The following is a 10,719-nucleotide window of genomic DNA, read 5'->3' as shown; positions in this document are numbered from 1 at the left end:
TCACAGTATAGCATTTAGCTCTTACTTTTTACAATAAGCATTTTTCCACGTTGAGAGGGGCTTGTCACCATCTCTTTGAATGGCTGAGTGGGCAACCAGGAGTTATTTAAGCCCTCCGCTGCTGTTGAATGTTGGGGGTGTCTCTAACTTTTGTCTTTTACACACAGGGACTTGATGGATAACTTTTTGCAGAAAGCTCTTTGCCTTTGGACTGCTGGCCAGCAGTGTAGTTCAAACACCTCTAGATATTTTCTTCTGTGATATTCAAAGTCATTCCTCCTGCTGCATTTCTACCGCTTAGGTCTTGTCTCCTCACCAGTGACACCCCTCCTGGCCCCTGTAGAGGAAAGCCAGCACCCTCGGGGAATGGCCTGACTTGCTACTGTTAAGTCCACCCAGGCCCTGGGAACCTCCTGGGGTCTTTCTTGTCTCCAGTAGCCCAGACAAAGCCCTGGAACTCAGAGAGCCAACTCAGGGCTGATCCACAGATGCCAGGCGGTGTGGCTGCCTTGATCCGACACTCTGTCCCCCATCCCCAGCTCTGGAGAAGGAACTGTAGGCACCTTGTGTGGGCTTCTTCCCGGAGAGAGCTGACTCCTCACCTGTATAGTCAAGGCATTGGCCTCCATGGTCCAAAGAGGGACCTCTTGTTCTCCCAGCTCTGTCAGCTTACTGGCTGTATCACCTAAGACAAGTTGCTCAACCTGTCTGTGTAGCACTCGCCTCTCCGAGCTGCGCGGGGAGTGAGCAGCTCCGTGGTGGTCACCATTGTTACCATTGTTGTTTTCTCCTAAGCCAGCAGTGCTCCCTCCTAGGCCCTGATCCCTCCTCAGTTGTTCCCTGCTTTCTCCTTCGGAGGCCTCCTTTCTCCAGAAACATCTCCCCAGAGGCTTCTGCTCAATGGAGCGCGGGAGACACTTAATCCAGCCCCCTCTGTGGAAGCTGAGCCTGGGGGGGGCTGTCACCTGTCACCCCAGGCCAGAGGTGCTTGAAGGCATGGGGGGCCCAAGCCTGCCCATCCCTCAGGAAGCTTAACTGGAGGCCCATCCTCCCCTAATGTTGGGGATGGAGTTGGGGGTCCAGGAGGGGAACTGCAGGATTAGGCCTCCTCCCAGGACCCCTCTCCTCTCTCCTGCCCGAGGTGTCCCCTCTGTGTGCACTGGAAGAGGCCAGGCGTCCCAGTCCCAGCCCTGGAATTCCACACCCTCACCTGGGAGCCCAAGGCCTGGGCTCTGTCGTGGCTGCAGTGCTCGCGCGCGTGCACACACACACACACACACACACACACACACACGTGTTTCCTGCTCAGAGGTGCCCCTCCTTTCCTCACCCTGCCCTCTCCTTGAATCTTCACACCTGTCCACAGCAGGGTCACCCCACGGAAGCCCCGACAAGGGCACGCGCTGCGCACCTTTTCCATTTCCTAAAGTTCCCATTTGGCTTGGATGACGTCCCTCTGGGGCACCTGGATCCCCCTCTGCTCCCTGTCTGTCGGGCTCTGGGTCGAGGTCTGGCCTCGCGCTCCCACTGGTCCCACCTCGCTTCTGGAAGGAATTTGCTTTTTCGTCAGTCTTGCTTCTTCACCCATATCTCCTCCTCCTGTGTTTGTCCGGGTCTGTGGCCTCCTCACCGGAAAGGCCTCCAGCTCCCTGTTTCCTTCCCTCCCACCCCCCACAGCTCCCAAGGGTGTTCTGAGGCCTGCTTCTGTCCCCCTCGAGGAGAGGGAGCGGGCCCCGCCTGGCTGTGCACACACCCTCCGGCGCTGTTTGGACTGACCCCATATCAGGTGGATTGTGAGCCTTTGGGGCAGGGACCGAGTACAAACATGTGCGCAGACGGCGGGATGCCCCCCGGCAGACAGAGCAGGAGCCCAACTGTCAGTAGCGCCCGCTCCTCCCCATGCGGGCGGGGCAGCTCGTGGGGACATGCTTATCACACAGGCCTCACTTCCCAGCTGGGCAGAGCTTGGCCTTCCCAGCTCCCGGACCTGACCTGACGGCACCAGTGCTTCCTCTGACAGTTACCCACTCTGCTGCTCTGCCCTCTGCCCGCCCCCGCTCTTCCAGGACGCATCAGCTCTGCGTTCTCAGCGGTACCCTTGGGGCCTCTAAAGCTCCATGGGGCCCTTCACCTGGGCTGGGGTCCCTAACACACCCTGGGCCCTGTTCCCCGTGCGCTGAGTCACCTGATGAGGTCACTGGGAGTCAGGCCTCCTCCCTGTTCATGGGTCACCAGGAGGGATCGCCTGGGGGTGTGGCCCCATTGCTGGGAGTTCGGGAAGAGAATGTTGACTGCTTCCGTGCGCAGCCAGCTGGGGAGGAGGTGGAGGCGAGTGACGGGGCAGGATTCGAACCCAAGGCTGGGGAGTCCACAGCTCCCTCACACTGGGGTGTGGTGGGGACTCCTGCTCTGAGAACCTCCCTCTGGCCACAGTAGTAGGAATGATGGCCAGAGAAGTGGGCATCTCCGGCTGGCCCCTCCCCAGATCTGTCCCACTTCTGGTGGAAGCACTCGATCTTCCTTTGGGGTACCCCCTCCCCACTCTCAGCTTATGAGGTTCGGTGGGCGGACCCCGCTGGGGCAGAGGGCATGGGGCCTGGCCCTCTACTGGAGCAGTCAGGACCGCATGCTCTCTCCTGGGGCTGCCAGCAGGGGGGGTGCCTCCCTCAGGGAGGGGTCTGGGGCATTCTGGGAGAATCTGTCCCAGGATGCGACCATTGAAGGAGGAGAAATGTGGGACAGAGGTCACTGAGGCCTGTGACTGTGTCCTTCAGGCTCTGGGTCCTGCTGGACCTCAGCATCTGGACGTTGCGATTCTGTGAGCCAATTTAAGTCGTGTGGAGCTGGATTTCCTGTTGCTGGCATGTAAAAAGTGCTAATGAATCCGATAAACCAAGGTTTGGACAACACCAGGCAATTCACAGAGCAGCCTCAGAGCTAGGATCTCACTTAACCTGGAAGCTGCCTTGCGAGGCAGGTCTGGTTGTTACTACCCTGCTTTCAAAGAACGAGAACGAAGGCAAGAGGTGAGCGTGGCCTGGTACCTGGGTCTTCTGAACACGGACCTCATCCTTCTGCTGGGTCTCATGTGTCAAGGAGCCCTAATGCCGTGCTGGAGTCGGGCCCTGGAGGTTGAAGACACAAGAGTGGAAGCCAGAGTGCCCAGCACCTGGGGAGATGGCCGAGCTGCAGAGGCTCCGAAAACATGTGGGGAAACAGCTCCGTGGGTGTACACGGTCGCTAAAATCATGCTCACGAAGAATCGGCAGTAATGAGGAAAACGCTATGTCATGATGTCAAATTAAAAATAGGACAAACATTTATAGATTACACACACACACACACACACACACACACACACATATATAATACTTGCAATTATGTCTTTCAAACAGCTGGTGCATAGAATTTTTTTAAGGCTAAAAGAAAATACAGCGAAATGTAAATAAAGATGATCTTTCCATGGTGGAAATGTGAGTTTTTTAACTCATTTTTTCTACATCTCTCTCATTTCTATGATAAATTTACTTTACAGTGAAGCAAATATAAGCTTTATAAAAAACAAAAGAAAGAAGGAATCACTTGGTCACACGGCAATTTTCCATACGTACCATCTTCAGAATTGAAACCAAACCGATCCCTTGTCTGGAAGGGCGTCGGGGAAGCTACTCCTGGTCCAGCCCTGCCTTGACCACTCTCCCCTGGTGCTCAAGCTCCAGCCACTGAACGCGGCCAAAATTCACATGCTTCCTGTTCCCTCCTATGAGAGCTTGGCTACTCGGAGGGCTCGTGTCACACCGCTGCTCGGCGGGGGCCCCTTCAGGGTGCACTCCAGCCCACAGCAGCCTGCGGGGAGCTCCGGGTATTGTCCCCCTTTCACGGGGGGGGGGGGTAAACCGAAGTTCAGGGAGCCTAAAACTTTGCCCTCAGCCCCAGGGCTGGTGAGGGGCAGAGCTGGAACTTGAACTGCAACCCGTCTGATTCCAAAGTCCACACCACTGGCCGTGCTGTGACGTGGCCTCTATTCTAAAAGCTTCCTGGGTCACTTGTTTATTTGTCCCTTTCACAAATATTTGCTGAGCATCCACTATGCCCATGACACAATTTTTATTCACAAAGGAGACTCGTAGGAAATCTGAGACAACTGCATACCCCAGCAGCTCATAATGCAGCCCAGCCGCCCCGAAGGAGAGCGTGTGCAGCCTGGTGGGGTTACAGGATCATCCTTTGGGCAGCGGTCTGAATACACCACAACTTCTATTATAGCTGCTTTCTGTCTAATAATTTTTCATTTCTATTTTTAAGCATTTATAATATACATGATATACTGATATAGTGACATCCCTATAAAACATACGTGATACATCTTTGATTGGCATATAATTTTGTTTATATGTTTATATACATGAAACTGTACATTGGGATGATCAGGAAAGGCTTGTGGAGAAGGTGGGAGCTACACTGGGATGGGCTGTACCCAGGCAGAGTGAGACAAGAGGGCATCAAAGGCAACACGAGAACGTGACCAGCCACAGCCCCATGGGGATGTGTCCGGCCTAACTCAGGGAGTGGGACTTTGGCTCGGAGCCTACAGAGCATCGGCTGGCCCTGCCCGCCTCTGGGCCCCTGTGTTTCAGCTTGTGTTCACCCAGTCCAGCAGCTAGGCTCCTCCCCCGGCCCGGGACATGGCCCTGAACTCAAGGTCTTTGGAGGCAGATCCTCTGCCTCCTCCACCCCTAGACCCTCCATGCTTCCTACCAGACCCAACTGCTCCCACCGTCCTGCCCCTTTCAGCCCAGCCCACCTTGAACCCTGGGTCTGTGGTCCCCATCCCCCACCTCCTCAGCCTCTGCCTCTCTGCTCCCTCCACCTGCATCTCGAGGAACTGGCTGCCACCTCCCTGTGCCCTCCTGGGCAGAGCTGCTCACCCTCCAACACCCAGGCCCAGGCAGTGGCTGCGGGGCTGGCTGGAGGCTTTCCCCTGGGCCCCAGAGGCCACTTCCAAGCCTCTGCTCTGTGAGCCCTGCCTCTTGCGAGGCTTGGACTTCCAGCCCAGGCCCCCTCAGCCCCTCCTCATTTCTGTCTCCCAACCTTCCCCAGGCCCCTCTCCTCATTTTCCAAGGCCGTGACTCTGACTCAGAGCTTTTCCTCTCAGCCTCCACATCACTGCCCCCTGGGCAGCATGGATATCCACATGGACTGACCCCTAGCCTGCCACCCCACCCCATACCCTCAGTCCTTGACCTCCTCCCAGCACAGGGGTCACCTGCAGCCACACGCGGGGGGCCTCACTCTCCTGGGAGCTGCTCCACCCCCGGAACACCCACATTCTACTCCGGCTCATCACTCTGCACCGGGCCTCGCATTTCAGAGTTCAGTCACACGGTGCTTTAATGCCTTCAATCCTCCCATTTATCTGTCCCCACCTACTTCCACTTCCTTCCAGTCCAGAAGCCAGAGAATTTCCGGCAAGGGCTGTCCCTCTTCTTGACCAAAAGTGGCCAACCCTCAGGCTGTGCCCTGGGTCCATCCCCTTCTGCTTTCCTGGGCAGTAATTTGCTCCTTCAGATTTCCTCCCTCCCCACTGCAGCTTCAACTCTCTCTCATTTCTGAACCTCTTCTTTCAGCAGACTTGCTTCTGTTTCCATGTTTCCCCACATTAATAACAGAGGAACCACTCACCCCTTGGCTTCCACTTGCCACTGTCCTGTTTTTTTGTCCTCTTTTACGGTCCAGCTTCCTGAGATTGTCTCTGTTTTTCTCACCTACCACTGATGGCTCAACCCACTGCATACTGGCCTGGGGATTTCACCATCACAGTGGACTGCTCATGACAGGATCACCAGGGACCTTGTTAACTTATTCCCTGGACGCCTGGGTTCTTCTCCTGGCAGGCTCTCCGCAGCCGCGAACACGTGCTCATGGAAGCTTTCTCCCGGCTTAGTCTGTACACCGCCCCCTCCTGCTTCCCCTGCCCCGACTCCGGCTGCTCCTCAGGTTCCCTCCCAGCACCCTCATGGTACGTAGCCCTCAAACACCCATGGGAGCTTCTGAGAGGCCAAGAATTTGCATTTCTTACAAGTTCCTGGGTGCTGCTGCTGTGGCTGGTCCACAGACCACGCTTTGAGAAGCACCACTTTGGAGGAAAGTGCCTTGTCCTGAGCCCCTCGGTGAATAAAGCAGGCTCATTGCAAAGTGGGGCCCTGCCACCCAGACTGGGAGAAGGTTCTGGCTCCACTTGGGCTCGGCTTACAACAGTGAGGCCCTTGACCTTGGGCTGGACTGACTCTTCTCTTGGCTCATTTTCCAACTTATTCTTGGTCATCGTTGCTGTGGCTGGAGAGCAGGAAATAGGTATTAATGGTCATTAATGGTGCTAAAGGTGGAGGTAAGGGGCAGGGATGGCCATCCGAGGGTGCTCTGCCTGCTCCCGGGTTAGACTCAGACCTTCCTTTCTTACCGCTGCATTTTCTCTATGCCACATTCTTTGTGGTTTAAAGGCACACAAAGCTATGCTTCCTCAAAGACCTGAAAAAAGGCATCTAATAATTGCATTCAGAACTATTACTCAATTTCCTCTAAGGCCATGAGCTCCCTCCCCAGCACCCGCTTCTGGGCTGAGGGTCAGAGGACCCTCCACGCAGGGCAGATGCCCCCCTGAAGAGGAAACAGAGTGAACTTATTCCTGCTGTAGGAGCTCGCTCCCCAGGGGCTGAGCCTCAGAGCTGCCCAGCTCCTTCCTCTCTGCCCCAGCAGCCTTCACTGTGAGCCCCTGCCAAGGGTCTGCCCTGTTTCCCACAGCCGGCGTGGACTGGCGGGCTGATGGTATCTGCACAGCAAGGAGGGCTGTCATGCTCGTGCTCATGAATGCACGAAGCCGCTGAGGCAGGGGTTGAGTTTCTTTGCATGAAGCCTAAGAGTGACGCTTTCTTTGGTAAACACTGTAATAACATGGTACTCACTTCCTTACCACGACCCAGATCTGACTCAATCATTCAGAACAGCCACACTTTAATACAGCCTGTGGAGCAGTGCCTGGATCCTTGCCTGGCACTCAAGAGATGCTCGATAAATATTTGTTGAGTGAATGAATGCGTTCACTCCAGTATAATCTGTCCATTCCAAGAGATCTGACGTGATCCCGGCTACTCTCTACTAAACTGAGTTTTTCCTGTTTCTTTTTTTTTTTTAACATCTTTATTGGAGTGTAATTACTTTACAATGGTGTGTTAGTTTCTGCTTTATAACAAAGTGAATCAGTTATACATATACATATATCCCCATATCTCCTCCCTCTTGCATCTCCCTCCCACTCTCCCTATCCCACCCCTCTAGGTGCTCACAAAGCACTGAGCTAATTTCCCACTAGCCATGTGGCTGCTTCCCACTAGCTATCCATTTTACATTTGGTGGTGTATATATGTCCATGCCACTCTCTCACTTCTTCCCAGCTTACCCTTCCCCCTCCCTGTGTCCTCAAGTCCATTCTCTACGTCTGCATCTTTATTCAGGTTCCTGCCCCTAGGTTCTTCAGAACCTTTTCTTTTATTAGATTCCATATATATGTGTTAGCATATGGTATTTGTTTTTCTCTTTCTGACTTACTTCACTCTGTATGACAGACTCTAGGTCCATCCACCTCACTACAAATAACTCAGTTTCGTTTCTTTTTATGGCTGAGTAATATTCCATTGTATATATGTGCCACATCTTCATCCATTCATCTGTCGATGGACACTTAGGTTGCTTCCATATCCTGGCTATTGTAAATAGAGCTGCAATGAACATTGTGTTACATGACTCTTTTTGAATTATGGTTTTCTCAGGATATATGCCCAGTAGTGGGATTGCTGGGTCGTATGGTAGTTCTATTTTTAGTTTTTTAAGGAACCTCTATACTGTTCTCCATAGTGGCTGTATCAATTTACATTCCCACCAACAGTGCAAGAGGGTTCCCTTTTCTCCACACCCTCTCCAGCACTTATTGTTTGTAGATTTTTTGATGAAGGCCATTTTGACTGCTGTGAGGTAATACCTCATTGTAGTTTTGATTTGCATTTCTCTAATGATTATTGAGGTTGAGCATCTTTTCATGTGCTTGTTGGCAATCCGTATATCTTCTGTGGAGAAATGTCTATTTAGGTCTTCTGCCCATTTTTGGATTGGGTTATTTCTTTTTTTGATATTGAGCTGCATGAGCTGCTTGTAACTTTTGGAGATTAATCTTTTGTCAGTTGCTTTGTCTGCAAATATTTCCTCCCATTCTGAGGGTGGTCTTTTCGTCTTGTTTATGTTTTCCTTTGCTGTGCAAAAGCTTTTAAATTTCATTAGTTCCCACTTGTTTATTTTTGTTTTTATTTCCGTTTCTCTAGGAGGTGAGTCAAAAAGGATCTTGCTGTGTTTTGTGTCATAGAGTGTTCTGTCTATGTTTTCCTCTAAGAGTTTTATAGTGTTTGGCCTTAGATTTAGCTTTTTAATCCATTTTGAGTTTATTTTTGTGTATGGCGTTAGGGAGTGTTCTAATTTCATTCTTTTACATGTAGCTGTCCAGTTTTCCCAGCACCACTTATTGAAGAGGGTGTCTTTTCTCCATTGTATATTCTTCCCTTCTTTATCAAAATTAAAGTGACCATATGTGCATGGGTTTATCTCTGGGCTTTCTATCCTGTTCCATTGATCTATATTTCTGTTTTTGTGCCAGGACCATACTGTCTTGATTACTGTAGCTTTGTAATATAGTCTGAAGTCCAGGAGCCTGATTCCTCCAGCTCCGTTTTTCTTTCTCAAGATTGCTTTGGTTATTGGGGGTCTTTTGTGTTTCCATACAAATTGTGAAATTTTTGTTCTAGTTCTGTGAAAAATGCCATTGTAGTTTGATAGGGATTACATTGAATCTGTAGATTGCTTTGGGTTGTATAGTCATTTTCACAATGTTGATTCTTCCAATCCAAGAACATGGTATATCTGTCCATCTGTTTGTATCATCTTTAATTTCTTTCATCAGTGTCTTATAGTTTTCTACATACAGGTCTTTTGTCTCCCTAGGTAGGTTTATTCCTAGGTATTTTATTCTTTTTGTTGCAGTGGTAAATGGGAGTGTTTCCTTAATTTCTCTTTCAGATTTTTCATCACTAGTGTATAGGAATGCAAGAGATTTCTGTGCATTAATTTTGATCATCTCAATAGATGCAGAAAAAGCTTTCAAAAAATTCAACACCGATTTATGATAAAAACCCTCCAGGAAGAAGGCATAGAGGGAACTTACCTCAACATAATAAAGGCCATATATGACAAACCCACAGCCAACATCATTCTCAATGGTGAAAAACTGAAAACATTTCCTCTAAGATCAGGAACAAGACAAGGTTGTCCACTCTCACCACTATTATTCAACATAGTTTTGGAAGTTTTAGCCACAGCAATCAGAGAAGAAAAAGAAATAAAAGGAATCCAAATCAGAAAAGAAGAAGTAAAGCTGTCACTGTTTGCAGATGACATGATACTATACATAGAGAATCCTAAAGATGCTACCAGAAAACTACTAGAGCTAATCAATGAATTTGGTAAGAGTAGCAGGATACAAAATTAATGCACAGAAATCTCTTGCATTTCCTGTTTCTTTTAATCCTTCCCTTTTTAAAGTTCTCAGATAGGGCATAAAACAAATCCTCTTTCATCCTGCCTGGAAACATGGAGCAGTCATGTGCAACCAATGCACACATGAAAATCCCTAGTCACGGGCTCCCTCTGCACTCAGCCAACCCAGCCCTCCCTCCATGGGCCCCACCCCAGAGGGAGCCCCTGGCCACCTTCTGATGGCCCCCCAGTGGGGTGTAAGGGCTGCCTCCCCTTCTCTGGAGATCTAAAGCTCCAGGAATCTGCAAGGGCAGGTATCCCCTGGTGACTGTGCTGGCATCCCTCCCCTTGTAGATTCCTCGTGACATGATGCCCCTTGTTCCCAGGTCTCAGGAGATCTGGGGCCTCAAAAGAGGACTAAAGAACAAAGAAGAGCCAGGGATGTGAGCCAGGGGTCAATGAAAGGCAAATGAAAGATGTTTTTAAAGAATTGATTTTGTCGCCAACTTTTAAAATAAACTTGCTTTTTGGAGACAAGAGTTGGGAAGATTGCACCCAGCTCTGCTTCTTTTCATGCCCAGTTTCTCTTTTTGATCGGGCTCTCAATGACAGAACCTCACCAATGCAGGCATAGCCCTCCCCTGTAAGGAAGTCAGAGTCTTACTGGGCAGACAAAGCCATCCTAATCAAAACGGCCATGCAATGTGACCATGTGGCAGAGGTTAAAGAAATCACTCTACAGCGTGTCATGGTATCATAAATGGTTATTGGTGAATTTGGTGTCATATTTTTCTAGTTTTGAACGAATTAGAAAAAAATTCATAACCATTTACAAAAATGCTAAAGTTGTGTAGCTAAACTCATGTCAAGTACCCCCCACTGAAAGTGGTCCTTTCTTTGGGCAGTGTTGCCCCAGGCCCCCATCCTCAGAAGACTCCCCGTGTACTGCTCCAGCAGTTGACTGTTGTCCCCCGAGGCCAGCCAGGTAGGCAGGGCTCATGCTGGATGGGGTTGGGCATCACTGCCCAGCTGGGCCATGTGGCCCAAAGTCAGAGACCCAGGTTTCCCTCTCTGGGCTTGGATGCCTGACTTGTTGGAGCAGAGCCCCTGGAGAAGAGGGAGCAGGAAGTCCGTTCATCAGTC

This window comes from Balaenoptera borealis (genome assembly GCF_965194805.1).
Source record: "Balaenoptera borealis genome assembly, chromosome: 5".
Classification (NCBI taxonomy): Eukaryota; Metazoa; Chordata; class Mammalia; order Artiodactyla; family Balaenopteridae; genus Balaenoptera; species Balaenoptera borealis.
Note: the sequence above shows the minus strand (reverse complement) of the source record.